The sequence below is a fragment of the Sorex fumeus genome, unplaced genomic scaffold (assembly GCF_029834395.1).
Source record: "Sorex fumeus unplaced genomic scaffold, SorFum_2.1 ptg000058l, whole genome shotgun sequence".
In the NCBI taxonomy this organism is placed as follows: domain Eukaryota; kingdom Metazoa; phylum Chordata; class Mammalia; order Eulipotyphla; family Soricidae; genus Sorex; species Sorex fumeus.
The window spans coordinates 25,045,201-25,059,683 of NW_026606115.1; the positions used below are offsets into that span (position 1 = coordinate 25,045,201).

The following is a 14,483-nucleotide window of genomic DNA, read 5'->3' on the forward strand; positions in this document are numbered from 1 at the left end:
TTGACTACTGACAGTTTCTAAGCCTCACCCTTCCTTTTCCCTTTGTGACTTCCATATTGACAAGCTTCTAGGAAAGAATAAATGTTCCTTCCTTTGGCACCAGTCACAGATTCTAATCAAATAGGCCCCTTTCCTTGCACAGGAACCCTCATCTAAGCCCACTATCTAAGTGCCATAAAAATCCTTAGCCAGGGAGCAGGGCACTTGTCTTGCATGTGGTCAACCCAGGTTTAATCCCTGGAGCCCCGTATGTCCCTTGAGCCTTCCAGGAGTGAGCCCTGAGTGCAGAACCAGGAGTAACCCTTAAGCACCACCAGGTGTGACCCCCAAAACAGCCCCTAGCTAGTCTCTTTTCTTTATTCTTTCATCATTTTCAGATCTTTAAAAAAGCCTTCCTTTCAATTGCCCCAGAAAGCTTCATAGTAAGAATTTTTCATAGATTTTAGATATGCCAGTGTGGGTATCAAAATCAAGTTGGTGGGGGACAGAGTAAGAGTACAGTGGATAGGGCTTTTATCTGCACATGGCTAACCCAGGTTCAATACCCGGCATTCCAAATGGTGCCCCGAGCATCACCAGGAGTAATTCCTGAGTGAAGAGTCAGAAGTATCCCCTGTGCATCACCGGATGTGACCTCAAAACAAAACAAAACAAATCCAGTTGGGGGTGAAGAGCAGAGAGATTGTTCAAAAGGCTAGAGTGCATTCTTTGAATATAGGAGGCCCATGTTTGATCCCTGACACAGAATCAGGTATCTACTTAAAGTGATGCTTAAAATGAATCCTCTTGAGCAAGGGAGATGGGCTCACAGAACTAGAGTGCCTGCTTTGCATGTGGGAGGCATTGATATAATGAGCTCAGGGTCAGAAACGTAGCCCCTAAGGAACACTAGGTGTTCTCCCCCAAACCATACAAAAATAATTCTCAGCTCCTGATTCCAGGGGGAATTTTCTTTTCCTGAGATAATGTGCTACTAGTCTACAAAGAATGACAAAAACTATATCCCCTAATATACAGGTCCATTGTGTGTATTTACTTGTGTGAAAGATGATCAGAAACTCTTTGAAAAGATACTATTTCTTTAAATTATAGTCCAAAAGGTAGACATTTCACTAACACCTTACAAAAATGCCATAGCTGGTATTATTGCTATAATTGCTGCTACCTACGCCACAAAGGCCCTGAGCTTTGGTGATAGAGTAAACCACCAAGATCCCTGCTGTGGCACAGTGAAGGGGTAACTTCAAGCTCAGTTAAAGTCAAGGTCTTTAAGCTGTGTAAAACTATCATTATGGGTTGGAGAGGGAATTCAATGGAGTGAGTGCAGACTTTGCAGGCTGCAGGCCCAGGATCAATCCCTGACAGCACAAATCTCCCAAGCACAGTGCTGGAAAGAGCCCTGGAGCATTGACAGTTGTCCTGTCAACAATCCCCCTCAAAATAAAGCAATCATTGCCATGGGGAAGGTCTTAATTATGATGATACTTTTCTGAGGCTGTCCAAGGGAAAAATTTATGAATACTATCCAGGTAGAATTTCCCCAAAGTATATCCAGTCATTGGGGGGAAAAGGACAAGTGGAAGTAAGGGAAGAAGTAATGGAAGGGAGGGTTCTAGGTATAGAAGAGAATCACTGTAGCACTGTAGCGCTGTCTTCCTGTTGTTCATTGATTTACTCGAGCGGGCACCAACAACATCTCCATTGTGAGACTTGTTGTTATTGTTTTTGGCATATCGAATACACCACAGGGAGCTTGCCATGCTGTGCTGTCGGGTGGGATATTCTCGGTAGCTTGCCAGGCTCTCCAAGAGGGACAGAGGACTCAAACCCGGGTCGATCATGTGCAAGGAAAAAGCCCTACCCGCTGTGCTATCACTCCAGCCCACAGAAGAGAAGAAAAATAACAAATAGAGATCCACAGTTTTATTCCAATAGAAACGCAAAATTTACTAAAGGATTCACGAACAGGAGCTAGAAAGATGGTACGCAGATCAGAAGCTTCCCTTCCAATGAAGCTAACCCAGGTTTGATTCCCCAGATCACCACCAGGGGTCACCTCTGAGCACAGACCAAGCTGGGTGTGGCCCAAAGTCAAAAGTATTAATACATAGTTAAATATATGTAATTTTACATTAATTTATATAATTTTATCAAAAAGATTAAAATGTGCTTGTCTTGCTTTTGTACTTCTACAACATACAGCTCTGTAGCTACTACTTCTGGATTTTTGGGGGCAGGGCTCACCACATGACAGTGTTCAGGTGACCATATGGTATACCAGGGATCAAACCTGGGTCGGCCACATGCTAGGCAAGCTGGAATTAATGAACAATCATTCCTGAGGATATTCTCAAATATCAACAATATAATCCCAATAATCTTTGGAGAGCTATTGTCACATAAAATAGAGAACAAGTAATTATATTTCCCCTTAATAATAAGAATAATAGCCTACTGAGAACGGATGACTGGATAAAGAAACTAAGGTACATCTACACAATGGAATAATACGCAGCTGTTAGGAAAATGAAGTAATGAAATTTGCTTGTAAATGAGTGGGCATGGAGAGTATCATGCTGAGTGAAAGAGTCAAAAGTAGAGAGACAGACAGAATGGTTGCACTCACCTGTGGGGTATAAAAAATGTAATATGAGACTAATACCCACGGACAGTAGCAATAAGGTGCCAGGAGGACTGGTCCACAGATGGAAGCTTGCCACAAGTGGAGGGGCGAGGGAGGGCAGTTAACATAAAGAAGGGATAACTCTGACAATGATAGTGATGAAATGATCACTCTGGACAAGAACTGAGTACTGAAAGTGGGTAAAGGAATATACATGATAACCTGTTAGCACCTATTAGTACCTACATTGCAAACCATAATGCCCAAAAGGAAAAAGAAAGAGAAAGAGAGAGAGAGAGAGAAAGAGAGAGAGAGAGAAAGGAAAAGTGTCTAAGCTGGAGCAAGGGCAGGGGAGGGGGATGGGGCGGTGGGAGAGAAACTGAGGATATTGGTGGTGGGAAATGTACACTGGTGAAAGGATGGGTATCGGAATATTCTATGACTGAAATTCAATTAAGAACACCTTTGTAACTGTTCAATAAAAAAGATTTTTTCAATAAATAAAAATTAAAAGTTAATAGAAAAAGGATATTTAAAAATGAACAGTAGCCTTCACTCATCACCTGAAATATCCTGTAGGGCTGAGAGATAGCGCAGCACGTAAGGCCTTTGTCTTGCATGAGAATGAACCTGGTTTGATTCCCAACACCAGGGGTTGGAGCGATAGCACAGTAGGTAGGGTGTTTGCCTTGCACACGGCCGACTGACCTGGGTTCGATTCCCAGCATCCCATATGGTCCCCTGAGCACTGCCAAGAGTAATTCCTTAATGCATGAGCCAGAAATAACCCCTGTGCATCGCTAGATGTGGCCCAAAAAGAAAAAAAATGATACCCAACACCATATATGGCTCCCTGATCTCTGCTAGGAGTTATTCCTGAGCACAGTCAGTATGGCTCCAAAATACACTCTCTCTCTCTCTCTCTCTCTCTCTCTCTCTCTCTCTCTCTCACACATATCTTCTAGTAGGGAGCTAAATCCACTGTCTCAATGTTTAAAAATTAAATATTTGGCACTTAAATATATACTTTTAAAAATGGTACCAGAGACCCAATGGGTGTAGCACAGGCTGTACCTAATTACCTTATGTATGGTAAAAGTCTCAAACCCTTAGACAATCCCCTTTTCTCACATCAACTTCATATTCGTTCGGTAGCTCATATGACACTTTATAATTACTTTACTTATCGTTGTTCATTTATTATTCCATCAATGGATATACATGGCAGAAAGGCTGGGAAACCCTTCAACATTTTTCACACTCATTGTCAAGGGAACAATGTTCAACGCAAAAGAAATGAAGTATGACACTGACAGATGAGAGAGAATTCTACAATGAAAAGCGAGAGCTGTGATGTGAGAGAGGGACTTTCAAATTATGGGAGTGTAGGTTGGCGAGGGGGGGTGGGGAGGGGAAGGAGGGTCTTCCACAAAAAAGCTGAGTATATATATATTTTTTTTTTGCTTTTTGGGTCTGGTCACACCCGGTGAACTCCTGGTGGTGTTCGAGGGACCATATGGGATGCACAGAATTGAACCCAGGTCAGCCACGTGCAAGGCAAATGCCCTGACCGCTGTGCTATCGCTCCAGCCCCCTGAGTACATGCTTTGCATGTGGAAACCCTGGTTTAATACCCAGCACCACATGGTTCTCTGTGCACTACCAACCACACACAAAAATAATATGTGGGGCTCGAGAAATAGTACAGAGGGTAGGGCACTTGCCTTGCATACACAGGTTATGCAAGGTTCGCTCCCCAGCACTCCATATGGTCCCCAGAGCACTACCAGGAGTGATCCCTGAATTCAGTGCCAGGAATAAGCCATAAGCACTGTCATGTGTGACCCTCCCCAGAAAACAAACATATCTATTTAGAGACCATACCCTACGATGCTCAGGGATTATTCCTGGTGTTCAGGGAACACGTCTGGCAGTCCTCTGGGGAGTTTTGCCGGGTGCAAGACAAACTCCCTAATCACTCAGGTCCCTGAATATAAATTTTTATTTATTTATTTTTATGTTTTAACATTTTGGGTCATAACCGGTGATGCACAGGGGCTACTCCTGGCTCATGTACTCAGGATTTACTTACTCCGGGCGGTGCTCTCAGAGGACCATATGAGATGCTGGGAATCGAACCTACGTGGCCCGTGCAAGGCAAACCCCTGCCCGCTATGCTATCGCTCCAGCCCCACCTATATACAATTTTTTTAAGTTTAATGAGGGCCTCAAGATGGAGGCCCTGCCGACTAGGCATGCAGGCTAGCCAGGCTCTTAACAACCGCCAGGTTCGTGTGAATTTCCCTGCCAGACCTCCCAGGGATGTGAGCGGTGGAGGTGGGGGGAGGGGTGCTACAGCCACCGAGGTCCCCAGAAGATCACCAGCCTTTCTCTGCCCATGCGTCCCTGATTTCCTCCTCCTCCTCGTCCTCCTCCTCCTCCTCCTCCTCCTCCTCCTCCTTTTCCTCCTTCTATGCATCCTCCTCCTCCTCTTCCATCTTTGCAGACATATTTCCGACTCTGCCTCCCTGCCCCACCCCCACCAGAACACTACCCCAGACACCTCCTGCCCTTGTGCCTGTCCCGCAAAACTTCTAAACTGCAATGATATGTCAGCGGGCGTTTGAAATTCAAATATGAATTTGAAATTAGTTTTGAACCTGAATCTGTTATTTGACCTAGGATCAGTTATTTAACCTCTCCGTTCTCCCCTCAGGTAAAGAACTCGTTATGTCTTGAGATAAGCATGCAGTTTAAAAGTGCTTTAAAAAATACATGGAAAGGGACAGAGACCCCTGCGGGGGCACCCCCAGCCTCCAGGTGAGCTCCCTGGAGGGAATGTGCATTCCCGGGACCCCTGCAGGAAGTTGGGGTGCAGAGTCAACATGGGGGGGGCTGTCCCCTGCCCGCCTGGCCCGGCCCCATGTATCGTCCCAGCCGCCCTTCCTGGTAGACTCATCTGCACCCCAGGTTTTTTGTTCTCTCCCCCAAGGTCCACACCAGGTGTCCCGCCCCCCTGCAGCTGCCGAGACCTGCGGGAATGAGGCCAGCCCCCGCCCCCGCCCCCCCCCAGCCCCCGTCCCGGGTGACGCTCATTTGTACTTGAAGCTCCCAGGTGCCAAACCGTTCAGTGCCTTGGCTGTGAGGCCCAGAGCGGGGGGCTTCTACTCGGCCCTGACTCCCCCCCCCCCCAGGACCCTCCACCCTGCCCCTCCTGGGTGTGCAGGACCAGGATGGACCAGTGCAGGGCAGCAGGGGCAAGCTGGGGTGGGGGGGGCAGGGCGTGGAGGTCGGGGGGCGAGTCCTCAGACCAGAGCCCGTGGCTGGTCCTGCATCCCCCGGGTTCCCCCCCCCCCCCCCCCGCTGTCCCTCAGGAAGGCTCTAGAGGCTTCTGGCCGCTAAGGGTACTCGCTTTGCCCTCCATGCCCCGGGCACCAAGTTCCAGCCATGTGCTTCTGGAACCGGCCGGGGGGGAGGGGGGAGGGGGGGCTGTCCTTGGAGGTGCCCTCTCGCCCACCACCCAGTCCCTCTGCATGAGCAGTGTGACACCACCCCCCTGTTTGGGGGGGCAGGTGGGGGCAGTGCCCGCCTCTGCTCCCCCGGATACACCTCCAGACCCCCAAAGCCGGGAGCAGGAGGGTGTCAGAACAAGGCTGGGACACGCATGGCGGGGGGGGGGGGGGGGGGGGGGGGGGGAAATGCTCTGAGATCCCCTCCCCTCTGAGGCTGGTCCCCGGGCCCATGTGATGGAGCCTCCACTGTGCCCCGCCTGGGCCCCATTGACATGGAAGACAGAACGAGCCCCCCTCAGTGTTTTTGTTTCTGTTCAGAGGCTTGCTCTGCTGCTGGCCCCTGCCCGCCGCCCCGCCTCCCTCACCCCCCACTGTTGTGCGGTCTGGAAATGACCATCCTGTGTACTGTAAATAAAGGCTGGACAGAAAAAATAGGTAAAGGCCCTCCCGTCGTCAATTTGCTCGAGCAGGCCCAGTAACGTCTCCATTGGAGACTTTGTTGTTACTGTGTTTGGCATATGAATACCTCGCGGGGAGCTTGCCAAGCTCTGCCGTGCGGGCTAGATACTCTCGGTAGCTTGCTGGGCTCTCGGAGAGGGGCGGAAAAATAAATTAATTAATTAATTAAAAAAATAAAAAGTACATGGGAGGTGGCTGGAGAGATAGCACAGTGGGTAGGGCGTTTGCCTTGCACGTGGCTGACCCGGGTTCGATTCCCAGCATCCCATACGGTCCCCTGAGCACCGCCAGGAGTAACTCCTGAGTGCAGAGTGAGGAGTAACCCCTGTGCATCACTGGGTGTAACCCAAAAAGCAAAAGAAAGAAAGAAAGAAAGAAAGAAAGAAAGAAAGAAAGAAAGAAAGAAAGAAAGAAAGAAAGACATGGGAGGCCAGAGCTATAGCACAGCAGGTAGGGCGTTTGCCTTGCATGCGGCTAACCTGGGTTTGATCCCCGGCGTCCCATATGGTCCCCCAAGAACCACCAGGAGTAATTCCTGAGTGCAGAGCCAGGAATAACCCCTGTGCATTGCTGGGTGTGACCCAAAAAGCAAAAAATAAATAAAAAAATAAAAAATAAAAAAATACATGGAATATTGCAACCCCTCTGAGTGGTTCTTCACTTGATGATTTGACATCCTATTACTCATTGATTTGCTCGAGCGGGCACCAGCAACATCTCCATTTGTCCCTGTTGCCTGCTAGTGTAGCCCAATGGCGTCTGCTCATTCTAGGAACACTAACAGCCTCAAACCTATCATTCAGGGTCTTGACAACTCAGGTGCCAGGTCATTCATCATGTTGACTTCTCGACCTAGGTAAACATAACTATTGCATTCGGAGAAGTTTGTCCCGTTGAGAGGGAATGGAACATCAGGAACGAGACCGTTTCTCATAAACATTGTCTTTGTGAGATTCACCTGTAGTCCAACCTTTCCACATTCACGGTTGAAATCGGCCAGCATTTGTGCTGCTTGACTGATGTTTGGTGTTATTAGAACAATATCATCAGCGAAGCAGAGGTGGTGTAGTTGCTGACCATCTATCTTCACTCCCATTCCTTCCCATTCCAGTCATCGCATGACATTCTCGAGGGTGGCACTGAAGAATTTCGGTTAAATGGTATCTCCCTGCCGAACCCCTCTCTTGAAGTCAATGATCACCTCCCTGAACAATGATGAGATCCTGGTAGTGAATCCGCAATACAGCTCACGGAGGATCCTGATATATTGAGTTTGAACACACTGTTTGGCTAGGGCTTCAATGATCACTCAACAAAATCAAAGGCCTTCTTTAAATCAATGAACGTTAGACAGAGTGTCATCTTGAACTCCCGAGAAACCTCAATGAGCTTGGTTATCTTGTGGATATGGTCTATTGTGCTGAATCCTTTTTGGAAACTGGCTTACTCGAATGGTTGTCCTTCATCTAGTGTTCTGCCAATTCTATTCAGGATGACTCGAGTGAACAGCTTGTAGATGACAGACAACAGGCAGATCAGGCGATAGTTGCCAATGTCGTGGATGTCTCCCTTCCTGATACAGTACAGTCCTACAGTCCTGTACAGTCCTGCTGGTTTCCCATTGGGATGGAAACTTGCATTCAGACAGGTAGCGCATGAAGAGCCGAGCCAGTGTATTAATGAATACTGACAGCAGATTCTTCAGGTGTTCTTGTCTGGGCCAGGTGTTGTTTGCTTCTTTACCAATGAAATGGCGTGTCAGATTTCAGAAGGGAGAACGTTGGGAACAACATATTCATCCTGCGGAATTTGGTATGTGGGCAGGTGGATGTAGCTATCGAAGAGATCCGAGTAGAAGTCATGGATAATCTTCTCCATTGCCCTTCTGGAAGATGTGGTAGATCCATCAGGATATCGGAGGGCAGTCATCTTGGTCTTGTAGTTGGCGAAGGACAGGCAGGCATTGTGAATGCTTTTCCCAGCTTCTGCCGCATCTGCCAGCACTGATGCTCTTCTCTCTTTGAGGTCTTCCTTTATCGCTTCTCTGCACTGCTATGTGAGCTCAGACGTTTGCTTGCGGTTGCCTGAGGCAAGTTCGTGTTTGAAAAGGACACCGACACCACTGAAGCCTCTTTTGCCACATGTTCTGAGAAACAGTTCTTCTCCAATGTTGAAAACGGCATGATGTGATTGATGTCTTCTCATTTCCGTCAGACCAATGATATCGTACTTGATCTTTTGCGCTTGCACCATCAGGTCCTCAATGGATGCATCCGATGCCAGCATACATGCATTGAAAGTAGAGACAGTCATTTTTGTCCTTCTTCGTTTTGGCAGCCTAGTTCGGCCCTGAGATTTTATCAGCCTCTCCTTCCTCATCCTTCTTAACGCTGCCATATTGATGGCTCTTTCAGGGTCAGGGGAATGAGACCCCTTGTATTTACTGGTTTTGACATATCGAATACACCACGGGTAGCTTGCCAGGCTCTGCCGTGCAGGCGGGACACTCTCGGTAGCTTGCCAGGCTCTCTAAGAGGGATAAAGGCTTTTAGGGCGGCCTCTAATCATCCTTGTAGGTGGTTCTAGGTTCACAAATATCTGTCCAGAAAATCCTGAATTGTCTTACAGATATTTCACCATCAGATATTAAGCTCTGGTATGATGATGAAATATCATAAATGGCCCAGATGTGACATATTACCAAGTGGCCTTGGTATTTGAACTCCTGGAGCTGGAGTGCAAGGACCTGGTCAAGGCACTTGCCTTGCACGCTGCTGATCCTAGCTCAATCCTGAACTCTGGTAGGAGTAAGCCCTGAGCACCACGGGGGAATGACTCAAAATAACAATCTAATAATCTAAGGACAGAGCTTGGGGGCTAGAGCGATAGCACAGCAGGGAGGGCATTTGCCTTGCACGCACTCGACCCGGGTTCAATTTCTGGCATCCCATACTGTCCCCCGAGCACCGCCAGGAGTATTTCCTGAGTGCAGAGCCAAGAGTAACCCCTGAGTATCACCAGGTGTGACCCTCCAAAAAATAAAAAAAAACAGATCATGGTACAGAAGGTACCAAGTTTACTTTGCACACAGCTGACCCAGGTTTTGATTCCCAGCACCCCATATGTTCTCCAAGTACTGCTAGGAGTGATGACCCCTGAGTGCAGAGCCAGGTGTGGACCCTGATTACAGTTGGATGGGACCCCAAAACAAAAAAAAATTTTTTAAATTAATAAAATATCGACCCTTGACATGTGTTAGTGTGATATGTGATCTTTGTTGTCCCTATGTGCTGTTTATCCTTTGATTTTGTGAGCTTATTTATACTAATAGAAAATTTTAGTTTGAGAAAAACTGTCAACTCTAACTTTAAAAAAGGACAAGACTCCCTGGCATCAGGGAACTTTCTTCCCTTCCTTTAACACTCTCACTCAACTCCTTGTCTTATAATGCCATGCTGTAACCCCAATACTCTTACTGTACTGTATTTCACTGACAGATAAGAAACCACATGCTGGTATATAGATATATTTTATTATATATTATTATATTAAATATGAATTATAGTTTTATATTAACATATAAATGATTTTTTGCCTACTGAGAGTAGGCAACAAATCATAGAGAAAAATATATAAATATATGCCTCTTTGAGAGCCCAGCAAGCTACCGAGAGTGTTCCGCCCACACCCGCAGAGCCTGGCAAGCTCCCTGTGGCATATTTGATATGCCAAATACAGTAACGACAACCTGTCTCATTCCCCTGACCCTGAAAGAGCCTCCAATCATTGGGAAAAGACGAGTAAGAAGAGGCTGCTAAAATCTCAGGTCTGGGAGGAATAGAGACGTTACTGGTGCCCACTCGAGTAATTCGATGATCAGCGGGATGACAGTGATAACAGTGATAAATAATTAATATTCATTGTCAGAGAAAATAGGGGCCAGGAGGACTGGTCAATGACTAAAATCAGCCACAAGTGTGTGGAGGGTAGACGGTATGTAAGACAGAGAAGAGACAAGTATGACAATAATAGCTGGAAATGATCACACTAGATAAAAACTGAGTGTTAAAAGTAGGTAAAGGGATATACCTAATTACCTTTCAGTATCTGTATTGCAAACCACAATGCCCAAAAAGAGACAGAGGGGGGTGGAAGGAAGAGACAGACAGACAGACAGACAGACAGACAGAGATAAAAGAAAAGTGCCTGCCATAAAGGCAGGCTGAGGGCTGATGGAACAGAAACTGTGGACACTGGTGCTGGGAAACATACACTGGTGGAAGGATGGGTGTTGGAACACTGTGTGACTGAAACCTAATCATGAACAGCTTTGTGAGGGTCTATCTCACAGTGATTCAATAAAAAAAATCTTTAAAAAGCCACATGCCCACACAAGTGCTAGATAAAAGTGTTCTTGACGGAGGGAGTGATAGATAAGGTGTTTGCCTTGTTTGAGGATGGGGCTGAATTCCATCCTCAGGCCCATATATGGTCCCCTGAGTCCCATCAGGAGCGATTCCTGAAGATTAGGGCCAGGGGTAAATCCTAGCACCAGTCGGTGTGGCTCAAACAAACAAAACCTGTCCTTGAAACCCCTGGTGAGGTCAATGGCTTCAGATGTTTTGCCTAGCCTCAACCCACTGGTGAATAAAACCTCCTCCTGCAGTAAGGCTCTGTGTGCTTGATTAAGCGAACTTTAGTTACAGCATTAGCATACTGTGAAGACAATGGAGAAATGGTTGCAAGGTAATAGTGAAGGGGAGCGGGTTCCAAAGCAGTTCACAAGGCTGGAGTGATAATACATGGGTAGGGTGTTTGCCTTGCACGAGTCTAACCCGGGTACCCCATATGGTCCCTCAAGCCCTCGAGAAGTGAGCCCTGAGCACAGAGCCAGGAATAAGCACTAAGCACTGGCATGTGTGCGTCAAAAACAAACTGTCACTGTCGCTATCCTCCCGGTGTTCATCGATTTGCTAGAGCGGGCCCAGTAACGTCTCTATTGTGAGACTTGTTGTTACTGTGTTTGGCATATTGAATACGTCACGGATGGCTTGCAGGGGAGATACTCTCTGTAGCTTGCTGGGTTCTCCGAGAGGGGCGGAGGAATCAATCCCGGCTCGGCCAGTCTGGCAGCGTGCAAGGCAAATGCCCTACCACTGTGCTATCGCTCCAGCCCCCAAAACAAACAAGCAAACAAAAAAACTAAAGTAATTCACAGGGTAAGAAAGTGACAGATCCTGTAAGATCCATCTACATATCAGATATAGATGTGCAGAGAACCTAAAGATGTATGGCTACAAGTAAATAAAGATACATGCTATAAGTACGGTAGTGTACCTATAAGGAAATATAGTAAGATTCCTGCACATATGCATGTGTGTATGTGCGTGTTGTCATCCTCCTCAGCGCTTTCCTGCTTAGTTTCTAAGCACCCTCACTCTAAAGTCATCTCATTTCCCTTTTTCTAAATTAGTTCCTTGCCTTGGCTTTACTTATTTTGTTCGTTTGTTTTGGGGCCACGCCTGGGGTGCTTAGGGCTTACTCCTTGCTCTGCGTTCAGACCTGGTAGGGCTGGGGGATCATAAGGGGTGCTAGGTATTGAACTAGTTACAAGGCAAATGCCCTACCCACTGTACTATCACTCCAGGCTCCACTTCCATGGTCTTTATTTGGGGGGGGGGGGTTTAAAGCACAATTGTATTTAGCGACCCACGTTTTAAAGTACCTTTCATTGAATTCTTATAATCCCATGATGATACTTTTCTAGAGTTATGAGCTTGTACTGATGTATTTTTTAAACTTTTTATTGAATCACTGAAAGAACCTTCCTCCCTTCCAGTTCCTATTCAAACATTAACAAAGTCATGCATGTAAATATAAATGCAAATATGATAGACCCTTACTAAGATGTTTATTCCATTGTCTTTTTTTTTCTTTTTTGGTTACACCCAGAGATGTTCTGGGGTTACTTCTGGCTCTGCACTCAGGAATCACTCCTGGAGGTGCTCGGGGAACCATATGGGATTCTGGGAATCAAACCCAGGTTGGCCGTGTGCAAGGCAAATGCCCTACCCGCTGTGCTATCACTTCAGCCCCCATTCCATTGTCTTTAAAACAGCCCCATCCACAGGGGCTAGAGAGATAGTTCTAAGAAAGCACTGAAAGGAAGGTTTTGCATGCTGGAAGCCCAGGTTCCATCCCCAGCATCACTTGGTCCCCTGAGCACCACTAGGAGAGATCTCATGCACTTCCCCAATACAAAACCTGAAGTAACCCCTGGATACAGTCAGCTGCGACCTCCCGTCAAGACTAAAAAAAATTTTTAAATGTCCCCAAATCTTCATATTGAAAAGAAACAAAATCTTTTATTACTATACATATCTTTTTTTTTAAAATGATGTGTAAGAGCCAGAGAGATTAGGACACACAGCCAACCCGAGTTCCATGTGGGCACTTGAGTCCCACCAGGCTTGATCCCTGACACAGAGCCAGGAGAAAGCCTGGAGCATAGTCCGTCCCAATCCCCTTCCCCCTCAATAAAAAATTTAATGAGACTGTAAGAACCTTCCTCCCTTCGGGTCTCTATTCAAACATTAACAAGTTCATTCATGTAAATATAAATGCAAATAAGGTCTTCACGGATTTAAAACAATTCTAAAAGACTTGCTTAGAGAAGGAGGGGTTGCTACCACTGCCCTTATATTTAAGAATCAAGGGCTAGAGTAATAGCACAGTGGGTAGGGCATTGGCCTTGCATGCGGCCGACCTGGGTTCGATTCCCAGAATCCCATATGGTACCCTGAGCACCGTCAGGAGTGATTCCTGAGTTCAGAGCCAGGAGTAATCCCTGTGCATCGCTGGGTGTGACCCAAAAAGCAAAAAAAAGGAAGGGGCTGGAATGATAGCACAGTCAGTAGGGCGTTGGCCTTGCACGCGGCCAACCTGGGTTTGATTCCCAGCATCTCATATGGTCCCCTGGACACCGCCAGAAGTAATTCCTGAGTGCAGAGCCAGGAGTAACCCCTGTGCATTGCCGGGTGTAACAAAAAAGAAAGAAAAAAAGAAAGTTTTGGAGTTCCTTTCTGAACTCTTAGCTATCACGGTTGGTGAAGGATCTGGAGATGGCCGGGTGAAAACTTGCTCTGAACACCATCAACTGGATTGCTTTTGGGGAGATCAGATCTCCCCAAACCAGAAGGCCATTGCTAACTCTCTGAAATCCTGGAATGACACCCTCTCCTCAAGACCAGCCAATTTCCCCAAGAAACCACCTGCCATCGACTGGTCTTACTACAAGACCAACGTGACAAAGGCCGGCTTGGTCGATGACTTTGAGTCGAAGTTCAATGTCCTGAAGGTCCCTGTGCCTGAAGAAAAATTCACTGCTCAGGTGGATGCTGAGGAAAAAAGAAGACGTGAAAAACTGTAATGAGTTTCTGGTGCTCCGCAAGGCCAGTATTGAGAAGGATCAGAATGAACTGGAGAAGATGAAGAATATCACCCATTCGAGCAATGACTATTGAGGACTTGAATGAGGACTTCCTGGAAACCAAGTTAGAGAGGAAGAAGTATCCCTACTGGCCTCACAAGCCCATAGAGAGTTTATAAACCCCAGTTGGGGTGAAAGCACAGACCTCTGTCCCAGTGGACATTAAAAGGATGAGGTGGGGAAAAAAAGAATAAAGTTTTGTCTGCTCTGAAACTGGGAGAGAAAGTGGAGCTTCACAGTAGTTTACTGCTGTTTAGTGCTCTGGTGCCAGCTATTCATGAAGCCTCCATACTCACCACTATTAAATGTACAGATTTGGCCCATCAGAAATGCGTAAACGTTTGTCCATAATAGATATGGCCATTGTGTACTGTTCAGTGCCAATCACAATAGACTGTGA

General features: G+C 46.7%; 1 pseudogene; it reads left to right on the forward strand.

Annotated features, from left to right (window-relative positions):
- The first annotated feature begins 13,715 nt into the window (after positions 1–13,715).
- On the forward strand, positions 13,716–14,202 carry LOC130034286 (ATP synthase subunit d, mitochondrial-like; annotated as a pseudogene).
- Positions 14,203–14,483: the final 281 nt, after the last annotated feature.